This window comes from Stigmatopora nigra, chromosome 4 (assembly GCF_051989575.1).
Source record: "Stigmatopora nigra isolate UIUO_SnigA chromosome 4, RoL_Snig_1.1, whole genome shotgun sequence".
Lineage (NCBI taxonomy): Eukaryota > Metazoa > Chordata > Actinopteri > Syngnathiformes > Syngnathidae > Stigmatopora > Stigmatopora nigra.
The window spans coordinates 14,405,658-14,416,064 of record NC_135511.1 but is presented as its reverse complement, the minus strand read 5'-3'; positions in this window follow the sequence as shown (position 1 = coordinate 14,416,064).

Genomic DNA, 10,407 nt, shown 5'->3' with positions numbered 1-10,407 from the left:
TATATTTACTTTTAGTTCATTGCATGTTTTTTTCATTTTCTGAGCCCCTTTATCCTCACTAGGGTGGCAGGGGGTGCTGGAGCCTATCCCAGCTGACTTCAGACCAGAGGCGGGGACACCTTGAATTGGTCTGTTTTTTTATATATATATTTTTTTTGATTTTACAAAATGATTTTTTAACTAAAAACACAAAAGTATGATTAAAAAAATAGAATTATTGATTTAAAAGGGGGAAATCAGGAAATCTAATATACATTGTTACTCTTCATTTTAATTTGATACTAAAACAGAAAGTCGGCCCTCACGATTTACTTTCCCGGTCCACACAAAATGATGCGGCGGGCCAGATTCGGCCCCCGGGCCGCCACTTTGACATATGACCTAGACCTAAAGTTAGCAAATCTCCAGGAAGTGCTCACTATATCCACTCACCAGTATCACAGCTGCCATCAGCAAGTGTATTTTCCCTATCCATAAACGATCTAACCATAACATTTACTTATTAATATTCATTCATAAAACATGGCACTAGAATTTGCACAAATCTGACTTACCTTATTTTTCCACATCTGTCCTTAGTAGTCTGGCTCTAATTAATCCCCATTTTTCCATTGGAAAACTCACTCACAACTTTCCTTTCACTGCATATTTTGCAGAACAGATCTTTCTCACTTGATAAAAAAAAAAGATGTCCCTGATTTCAACGCTTGTTCTTCTATTTGCACAAATTCCGGCATCCATTCCAACTTAAAAGACGCACAATTGTATTTAACGCTGGTTTGGGTAGTAACCACATGCCCAGGTGCGGTCAACGCAATGATTGGCTCCTCCGCGTCATAGCATCCTATTCAATGATTGGCTGCTTGCAATGGATTGTTTTTTCTTGTGCGCTGAGTGTGCGAATAGTGCGCAATTGCCCAGTTGCGCAGCTAGAGGGAATGTTGCTCTCCACTCTTCCATTGAGACAGAGTCACTTATATGAAGGGCAGCAAGGTTCCCGTTTTGTGCTTGAATGCCAAGGCCTGATCCATTTGATCGACAAATGGCTTTCCTTGTCTCCTTCTCGAGTAATTCCGCAGAACTTTAGTGCCACTGTGTGGTCGTCATGAAGTACTGCTTGCTGCTGAGGATTCCAGCACACTTGCTATGTGAAAGAAATCCAGTGACTAATAGGTATTTTTTTTACCTGCACAGTCCTTTTTAAATTAGTCGTTTTCTAGAAGAAGAATTTAGTCACGCGGAAGCCAGTGGCTGTAGCTCTGTCCACTCTTATTTGTTTTTCATGTTTTACAGCTCTTCTATTTTTTTAAAATACATTCTTATATATCTTAATACATTCCTTTTGACTTTACTCTGTACTTTATACATTTTACTTTAATAATGAGTGATGAGTATTTGAATACTTTGGTCCTTTTTCCTGTTTATGTTTCATATGTACTATTAACAGATGCACTTTTTTATTTGTATCATATCTTATGCTGACCCCGCCCATCTGTCAAATTTTTACAGTCAATGTGCCCCCCCCCCCCCCCCACCCCCCCACCCGGGCTGAAAAGTTTGCCCAACCATGCTTTAGATCTATAAAAACTGACTATTTAGGGCTTATGATCCAATTCTTTTAATCCAATTTAAAAACAAATCTATATATTAGATCTAAAAAGCTCACATGAAATGGAGTCGACGTTAATGCGGCCCGCCAAGCAACCCGGGTTTGACAACCCCTGTCCTAAAGAGGTTAAGAAGTGTTCAGGCAAAATGGCGCGCCTCTATAGATGCTGTGTTTTGGGGCAGGATAGAAGAAGGGTGTGAGGCTGAAGCCACCGTCCCTGGCAGACAGGCATAGTGAAGACGGCTTAGCCCAAGAACAATGGGGTTCTTTGACCAAGACGACGCCCCCCAAGACATGTGGCCTCCTGTCACCGTGGCAACCCCCCATGGGACATGGAGAGGGTCTGACAGCTGGAGAGAAGCAAAAATACAGATCCTTTCTCTCTACTGCTTCTCGTCCCAGGCCCATGTTGATCTTTTTTCAGTACTTTTAAGATGAGGAAGTGGATAACACTCACTATTTATACTTTTTTTGGGGCCTATTTTCATCAAATTAGTAAAGTAATGAAGTAAAAGCTAAATAGAAACATATGCTTAAGTACTGTATATGTTTGTAGTTGTTATAGCTTGCCAGCTTCTCTCATAAAATTTGTTAAAAATACAAATCACCTGATTTTACATGCACTAAACACTTAATTTTAAACATGATTGGTTCAAACAAAAATGTTTAAAAAGTTAATAAAGTGTTGCAAGTTAAATTAACAACTAAATATGATGTTACATTTAAATACTGTACTTCCTTGTAGTACTTTTTTGCAGGCCACCATCTTCTCTTATAAAATTACTAACCTTGAAAATACTGTCTTACGAACCACCCGATTTCACGCCTATTAAACACTTCATTTTACAGCCCATTTTAAATAGGTTGAGTGCCGTCTACTTGAATTGAAGTACTTTAACAAGAATTAAAGTAGCAAAACTACTAGCTGTCTGTACTAGTTTCAAACTATTACAAGTTAAAAGCTAAATATAGAAACATCAAGTACTTCAGGACTATTTACAAGTTTAGACTACTTTGCGACAGCCCTCATAAAAGTACTAATCTTGAAAATACTCTCTTACGAACCACAGGATTTCACACATACTGAATACTTGATTTTATTTGCCGTCTGCTTGGACTCAGGGACGTTTAATCGCCTATTTGCACCAAGAGGTTTTACAGACCCCTGTCTTTCAATTAGTTAATGAGTCTCTAAATGGTATTAAATTGTCCTACTGCCCAAGTGTTAGTCTTTCCAAGATGGATACTCTGGGCAGGAGCTGTAAGTTGCAGGGAGGAGGGAAAGAAAACAAAGGCGAGATGACAATAAGCGTGTCTAGATTCTAGACGTGATACTATGTTTGCTCTGTGGGCCCAGTGTTTCTGCAGCTGTCTGAAGTCTGCTGCGAACAGATGCAGAAGTACACTTCCACAAGGTGTGTGTATTTGTGTGTGTATTGTGTGTAGGGTGGGAATTTGCCTTAAACATCACTGTGATTTGAAATATAGAAGTTGGGTTTTTTTAAAGGATGACTTTTTGTTCAGTGATTTGTTGTTGATTTGTGTACTTTAACTGTCTGATCTTATCTCATTTTCTGAAAAAAATTAAAATTGATTTAAATAATTTAGATATAATATTTAGATTTATTTTTTTCATAAATGGATTAAAAGAACTGGATCAAAAGCCCTGAATATTCTGTTTGTTAGAGATCTAAAACTGTTTATTTTTGATTTTTTTTAATATATTTTTTAGATTTTACAAAATGATTTTTGAACTAAAAACACGGAAAATGGATTAAAAAATGACAATTAGCAGGGAATTTTATATACATCTATACTCTTCATTTTAATTTGATCCTAAAACAGAAAGTCGGCACTCAACATTTACTTTCCCGTAAGTTCCCGTAAAAGTAAATTATGAATGCCAACTTTCTGTTTTAGGATTAAAATGAGTATAGATGTATAACACATTTTGTGATTTTTCCCTCTTTTAAATCAATAGTTGTAATTTTTTAATCTATTGTTTTCTGTGTTTACAGTTCAAAAATAATTTTGTAAAATCTAAAAATATATTTAAAAAAAGCTCCAATAAACATTGTTTTACATCTATAAAAAAAACTGAATATTCAAGGCTTTTAATCCAGTTCTTTTATTCCATTCATATAAAAAAATATAGATTATATCTAAAATGGTCTGGTCCACATGTAATCAAGTTGACATTAAAGCCATAGACACTTAGTGGCTTACTAAATAACAATTTTCACATTTTTTTACTTTCAATCTAAGCATAATTATTGCCTCAATCATTAAGTTAATTATTGCCTTAATCCTCATCTGTTTACACCAGAAAATACCTTTTTCCCCATCTTTTTTAAATTGCTCCATGGCCACCCTCCGTTTCTTTCCCTCTACGGATCTACAGTGCCATCTGTAGTGCCTACGGGTATGGATATTTGCTTTCTCCTCTATGAGCAGCATATTTTCCCTCCCATCAGCCTGTTGCATCATCATCATACACACCACAGGCTTGCTCCCTCTTGGTGTTTAAATAAGCTTTTAATTGGTTCAAACTCTTGGGACAAGCTTCCACGCACCGAGTCGATGCACAAAGATATCAAAATCCATCCGTGTGAAACTAAATCTTTGTGAAGTCAACAATATGTTGCCTTGAGACAGCTGGCAGCCAAGCAAAGAAACTAAAAGTGCTCAACAACCTTATAATTAACTCTGCCAACTTCCTGCTTAATAAACCTGAAGGTAAAAATGCTCCAAATTAACATTATATATTCTCATTCTTTATTATATATAAGTGGCTGGATATGTTGATCATTTAAGTGAGGGGTCGGGAACCTTTTTGACAGAAAGAGCCATAAACAAATCATATTTTCAATTGTTATTCATTGAGAGCCATACTTAGAATTTTGTAGAAGTAAAAATACGTAAAAATGTGTGCATTTTTAGTCATTTCACTGCCTTTTAAAGTAGAAAAAGTCCCAGAATTATGTTGGCAAAATTGTTATACTGATGCTAATCAATGGGATGCAGAAAAGTTTAATTAAAAAACTGGAAGATTAAGGTAGTGTTCAGATTTTAGCTCACAGTTTAGCGGAGAGCCATAAGCATACATTAAAAGAGCCATGTGTGGCTCCTGAGCCATAGGTTCACTATCCCTGATTTATAAGTGATGGCACTGATGGCAAAAAAAATATTATTTCATTCTAAATTGCTATTAAATGTAACATTATGCTCAAATCAGGACAAAGTGTACTTTCCCATTTGCCTGATTCTATAACAGCTGTTGTTTGGGGGTTGGTGAGAAGCTTTATGATCTGTAACTTCACTAACTTTTGTGATATGCCCTTACAGAATATTCCCATTTTTCCCACCCACGCTTGCATGTAAATGATGGTTGCTTCCGCCCATGCAATTCTTGATATGCTGTCGTTAACGTTTTGGGTTCAGCGTTCAGACCAATGTTTATATTTAGTCTCGTCAGGTTGCCTATGAACAGAGATAACTGCATATTTTACTCGTAGGAAACGCTAATACAAGATTTTAACTCAGAACATAATGAAAAAAATGGAAACTACCACTCAATTGTGCAGAAAAAATGGTTGAATGGCATTTTAATTGTCTCCAGATGACCTGGGGATGTAAATAAATATATATAAGAAATTATTAAGTGTATAGGTCAGTGTTAAGTAAATGGTATCATTAATTTACAAAAGGATTTTTAAACTAAAAACAGAAGAAATGCATTAAAAAATTACAATTATAGATTTAAAAGGGGAAAAATCAGGAAATGTAATAGTCATCTATACTCTTCATTTTAATTTGATCCTAAAACAGAAAGTCAGCACTGTTTTTTTTTTCAAGAAATCCAAATGTTAGACATACACAACGGAACCTACACATTATTGATCTTAATAAGGTTAAAACTTGATTCCGACATCTTAAAAATAATTAACAAAGGATACCTTTGCCAACATGCACGAGCAACCAAGTTATTGTGGCTCATAACATTTTAAAAAATGTAAACACCAAACAATCTTTTCAATCTTGCTCTACACTAGAATTAAACTTGTTTATGTATGAGTATCTGTTGTCCATCTTCCAATAGAAAAACAAACTGTCATGCTCGTCCATGTTTAAATAAGCTATTTTTCACCATCACCATGTTTTCCACATGACTACCACGTTACATACTATCTCTCAAAAGCATCTGAATATACATATTTCCACTATGATGACATAACCAAGCTTACTTGTAAGTCAGACAAACAAGAATATCTTTACGCAGAGAGAAATCTAATTATTCAATTAGCCAGAGTATTGAATTAAATAATGATTTGCCGCAGTTGACATTAGAGCGGTACAGATCGTTACTCGCTCTGTAATTTGATCGAGGACTGTGTCGGCCTCATCATTCATGTGAACAACTTATGCCCCCCATTAGTCCACCATGATTTAAGAGCGTGTTACTTGGCTACTCATTTAAATGCAACTATATTGGCTCAAGGTGATCAAATTAAGGATTTGTATTATTTGCATTGGCTATAAAACAGATTAAACTGCATGCTTTTTAACCATAACTTGTTTCCATTCCTTTTAATAGGGTTGCTTAAGCAGGTCTTGTATTAATTTGTGCTTGGTTATTAAAAATAAATATATAAAAGGGAGGGGTTATAACTGCAAGGAGCCAGGAGGGGGCTTATGGTGGTGTCCGGAGGCAAAGAAATAGACAAAGCCTGTCGAGTCCAAGAGGTTAAGTTCGCCTAAGCAGCAGGCAGACAAGAATGTGTGAAAGAATCCAAGAGGCTGTATTGTTATCAATGAGGCATCCTGCTCTGCAAACATATAGAGCTGCTGCTCTTGGACCTGGGAGGTCCACGGACCAAATAGTCATAGAAAACAATCTTTGTTTGTTGTGTGTAGCTTTTAAAAATGCCTCTGGGCTTCACATAGGGAAAATCTGTGTACATACGTATACTTTATGCATGTGTACACTGTATTTTCTTGCATATAAGCCATATATGTAAAAAAAAACAAAGACTAAATCAAAGGTACGGCTTATATGTGCACAAATTAGACTTGATATTCGTGGAACTGCAAGGTGACAAAGATGAAACGCCCTTACGTGTATGTGTCAAAGTGGCGGCCCGGGGGCCAAATCTGGCACGGCGGATCATTTTGTGTGGCCCGGGAAAGTAAATCATGAGTGCTGACTTTCTGTTTTAGGATCAAATTCAAATGAAGAGTATATATGTATATTAAATTTCCTGATTTTTACCCCTTTTAAATCAATAATTGTATTTTTTAATCATTTTTTTCTGTTTTTAGTTCAAATATAATTTTGTAAAATATAATAATATATATTAAAAAAAGCTCAAATAAACATTGTTTTAGATATAAAAAATACTGAATATTCATGGCTTTTAATCCAGTTCTCAATTTATAAAAAAAATCTAAATATTATTTTTAAAATGATCCAGCCTATGTGAAATCAAGATGAAGGCACATATCTAATATGTACATATGTTTATATATACACAGTTTTAGTCATGTTTACTATATTAGCCATTCCGTCCTCCCCTTGTTCTTTATGCTGTTAAAGTCTTACCTATTAGTTCTTTATAATGGCCTTGTCAGAGGCCCCTTGTTGGAAGTGCACACCCTACTTAAATGAGCGTTAAACCACAACAGCACCATTGATTTGTCAAGCCAAGAAATTCTCTGGTGCTTGCTGAGGAGCAAGTGTAATCTGTAGAGGTCTCAAGCACCACCGCACAAGTGAAGGAGGTGCTGTTTAAAAAAAAAAAAAAGGAGAAACCAGTCCAGAGGTGTTTCCCTTTGAATTGAAGCTCAGTATATATACCAATAAGGGTCACTACGCCTTCCAGCTGCTGTCTCTCTTTAGATTTCGGACATGGGGAGGGCATATTTGTTGCCCAGGAGGGTGGGGTAGGGTGGGGTATGGTTGGTGTTGTTAACGCTATGGGTGGGGGCGCGCTCTTTGGGCGGATTTGCCTTGGAAATTTCCGTTGCATGTTTCAGCTCTTTTCAAAAAAAGGAGGCTTCACTTGGTTAGAGAGTTTGGACTTGGCAATGAGCCATGCCCAGCAGGAAGCTTGCTAGTTTCACACGGACAAAAAAAGCAGTCATAGACATTGCTTCAGACTAATCAAAGAGCAGTATACCCCTCCAAAAAAACAAAAAAACAACAACAACAAAAAACAGGAACTTACAAATGTGGTCAGCACAAGCTTAGGATCACATTCTATAGCTTCAGGCTGTTTAGACTAATGGAGATTGCATAGTTTAAACGGATTAGCTATATCTTCAACTCGAGTGACAGGTTTTCCAAGTGTTCATGTTATGTTAAATCAATATTCATTACCATAGGATTCGGAGACTAAGCTGGTTAAGGCTAAAAATGTGTAGAATAGTCCAATCACGGTTTATTATACTGTAATTGGACTGTGTGTGTGTGTGTGTGGTGCTTCCATGTTAATGGGTGTTCATCCCCTGAGAACTTCATAGTTGGACTCGATCCAAAGAGTCTTAACAGGGAAAAATTCAGATTCTATTTTAAAGCCATTAGTCAATGAGGGATTTCACAGACGCCTGCAAAATGCGACACATAATCATCTTTCCTAACTTCGTGGAAATATACCATGCCAAAACGTGTAAATCAAGGGTGTCAGACTCGGGTTGGTTCACGGGTGGCTTTAACTTCAAGTTGAATTAATGTGGGCCAGATTTTAGATATAATATTTTGATTTTTTTTTAAATAAATGGATTAAAAGAACTGTATTAAAAGCTGTGAATATTCAGTTTTTTTTATATGGATCTAAAACAATGTTTATTATAGCTTTTTTATATATTTTGAGATTTTACAAAATGATTTTTTAACTAAAAACAGAAAAAAATGATTAAAATGTTACAATTATTGATTTAAAAAGGGGGGAAATCAGTAAATTTAATATACATCTATACTCTTCATTTTAATTTGATCCTAAAACAGAAAGTCACTCATGATTTACTTTCCCGGGCCACACAAAATGATGCAGCGGGCCAGATTTGGCCCCCGGGCCGCCACTTTGACACATGTGATGGAGATGTTTTGCAGGACACACATATTTCCTCAGGACCACCTTCAACACCACCCTGGGCCACTTCCAATGTCTAGTGATGCCATTTGGAATATTCAAAACCCCTTCCAGGCCCTTATCGTTGACTTTCGTTATATTTCCGAACTTCTACCAGGGTTAACCATCGCCTAAATTCAATTTGAGGCATCTATTCCGCTGGTTTGATACCACTGAGACTGCCTTATGTGACCTCAAGGCCCACTTACTCCCCTTGTTGTCCCTCATGAAGCATTTTCCTTCTACCCTCATGACGGAAAATAAATAAATAAACAAATTCTTTCCAGCTAACGAGGAAGAAACTACTCCACCATGCTACCCACGCACTCCACTCTACGTGGTCTTTCCCCACTTATAAATTGTTGGACGCAGTTTATACTGCGAGTCACGGTCTACATGCCATTAATAATGTATAGCATGATAGAGATGGTCTAAGCTTCTCCTTAGTAATGTCCATCTGTTAGTTGACCCCCCCATGGGTACCCTAATGTAATATGTCAATCATCAAGAGATGTTGTAGGAGCTGTCAATGTTATTTATCTGAATAATAACACAAGCATTATGGATAATAAGGGTTGTAGTCTTTCTAAAAGGATTGAACTGTCCCTCTGGAGATAATGCAGTAGGAGATAAACAGCGATTAAATGGTAGCCATGACACTTTAATTTGATGATCTCTTTTGTCAACACGTAGCAGCTCACGACGCCTCGTGCAACATACCTTCAACAAGGGAAAACCTGTGTCTAATTGCTTCCCATAAGAGACGCTGTGTATAGGATATCTCTCTGAGGACACATTTTTACTCAAAAGCGTCAGCTGATTGAATTTTCACCAGGGGAATTTTTAGCATGAGTTGGTAAAAAAGCAAGATTTATGTCAGTTTCCAAACACATTTGCTTTTGTTTGCCATTTTGAGCAAAAAAATTGTAGCTTCAAATTAGAGAGCAATATGAAATTGTAGTAGAATGCGTGTGGTATTTTTAGTCTTGATTACCAGAAGACTGTCTCTTTTAATTATGCATTTTTTACACACATGAATTAGGTCAGAATTTTTGAGGAATACATTATGAAATGAAGTGCTATACTAGTGACTATTATGTAAATGTGATATTAATACTAATGCATTTTTTCCACAAGGTCACGGGGGTGCTGGAGCGTGTCCCAGCTGACCATGTGCAGTTTATTCATTGTAAAATATTCAACAATTTGACTGTATCAAGCCTGAATGTTATTCAATAAATATTTTTTTCTTAGAAAAGGCAATATTATGTAAATGACAATGGATATTGTGCATCTGTGCACTGGTGTAATCATCATCATGATGCCATGTTTCATGTCATGTAAGTATTTATGGACTGAACCCCTGTATCGACCTTCCTGTTCATAAAAGCGATTCCACAATAGCCTGCAAAATTAAAAGCTCTTGGATCTTTAGATACCCTCTGCCGTTTAAACGCGTGCTCATTGGTTTTGCCTTGATTTTCTCCCTTGCAGAAGAAAAAATGCAGACGATCCCTTAAATCATCTCCTGTGCGGCTATGGCACAACAGAGACTGTGAGATTACCTCAACTGTTTTTTTTCACTCCCTCCCTCCCTCCAACACCACCATCTGTCCCTTTCTTCCATTTCACGTGCCCAGGCATTATCCGTAGCCCTCTCATAGCAACAGC